This window comes from Carlito syrichta, unplaced genomic scaffold, assembly GCF_000164805.1.
Source record: "Carlito syrichta isolate Samal-C Ts95f unplaced genomic scaffold, Tarsius_syrichta-2.0.1 Scaffold302339, whole genome shotgun sequence".
Lineage (NCBI taxonomy): Eukaryota > Metazoa > Chordata > Mammalia > Primates > Tarsiidae > Carlito > Carlito syrichta.
In genome coordinates this window covers 154,641-156,356 of record NW_007246435.1, presented here as the reverse complement: position 1 = coordinate 156,356, position 1,716 = coordinate 154,641, and the positions used below count along the sequence as shown (strand labels likewise).

Here is a 1,716-nt window from a genome sequence, read left to right as displayed (position 1 = left end):
GTGTTCGAATTCAGCGCCCCCCCCCTCCCCGCCCCCCGAACTTAAGATGGCCGCAGGGGGGCCCGGACGAGCCCTCATGGCGAGCGCCTCGGCAGCGCTTCTGCACTCGGAAAATCGCGGAGACGGCGCCGGAGCCCCCGTCCAGTTCGCCAGGCCTTGGGGTCCGGCCGTTCTGGCGCGCGAGGAGGCCCGCGGCGGATGACCCGCGGGAATGAAGGCCGCGTCGGCTGCCCCAGGCGGCCACACACGCTTAGCATCTTGGTTTTGTGCACCCGAGCCCGTCCGCGTTTTTACCGCGCTTGCCGGTCGGCCCCTTGGGCAGCGGAGTCCCTGTTCCTCCCGGAAGGTCACACCGTCTCAAGCCTTCCAGAACAGGCGTCAGGCCGTGCTGGAGACCTTTAAAGCGCACACCTTGGCGGGCCCTCCCAGGTCGCGGCCACGTCCCTGTGTCTTCTCCCTGTATTTTGAGGGGTACCAGGTTTTCCTCGTGCGGTATCACCTACCAGGAAAACTCGGACAGGCTCTGGGGCTGGTTCACACCCAGTCTGGCGCGCCTACACTTTTTTTTAACGGTAGATCTTAGAATCTTAAGCGCCTCCGTTTTCTGATCATTATGTCACAGGCCTCTGAAGAAACGGTTAGTGGTTGCCCCCGTCTGGCTTCATTTGTTAAGAAACATGTCATTTGATCGATTTGGCTTATTTCATAGTGATGCCTCCCGACCTCTTTTTCTTTAGGGTTCTGTCTATAAGTTATAGTAATGCTACGGCAGAGCTACAGGAAAGTCGTTGGCTATTTGAATTCCACTTTATATTAAGGTTTTCTTGGCTGTTTTTTGTTTCGAACTTTTTCATGCATACAGGAAGTTTGCAAGGATAATGTATTTAACACCCATGTTCTCTTCATATGCATTTGTCCGTTTTTTGCCACAGCTGATTATTAAAATTTCCCCAGCTATTCTCATAATCTCTTCTTTTGATCTGGTTTATAATGAGATACTCTCATTAATCCATTTGGTTATCCCCTTTAATCTAGACCCGTCCCTCACCCCTAAATCTTTTATGAAATTGATATTTTGTCTTGTAGTTAGTTTTGCCTTGTAGAGTAACTCATAGGCTGAGTTTGTATCGATTGTTTCTTTATGATGAGATTCAGATCATATATTTTCGACAAGAATCCTGTATAAGTGCATGTACATGGATTTTGATTGATTAGCTGTGGTATTACAGCTTTATCTTATTTAACTTTTGAAAATGCTTTCAACTGCCTCAATTTAAATACTCAGAACATCTCTTAATATTCGAGAAATGTTTGAAGGAGTGCTGTAATCCTGCAGGGATTGGAATCAGTAAAATATTTTGTGCATGAATCTTGCCTTCAAGGTTGTGGTAGTATGTTATCTCATAGGTAAATAAATGTATCACAGAATATTCTTCATTGCCCACATAATTCCATTTATATGGTTGAGACCTGGGTTTGGTTGGCAACATGTTGCTGGTTTTTAATGTACACTTTTAGATTTCTCATTCTTATTTGGAACAATATTGACATGCTTTATTTACACGTTTTCTGCTTTGTAATGAAGTTGTCAGTAACTGGTCCTTATATTAAAGATGTGCTTGCAAATTTGGGCTGAAGTGGATAAAAATGCAATTGTAGTAGTTGTATTGAAAGTACATTGTAGCCGGGCTCGGTGGTTCAGCCTGTAATCCCGCA

The 1,716-nt window shown here is 45.9% G+C and overlaps 1 protein-coding gene across 5 annotated transcripts in view; it reads left to right on the top strand.

The window, feature by feature from the left end:
• Window positions 1-1,716, top strand: part of SREK1 (splicing regulatory glutamic acid and lysine rich protein 1) — a 39,343-nt gene that overhangs the window by 735 nt on the left and 36,892 nt on the right. The window lies entirely within an intron of this gene.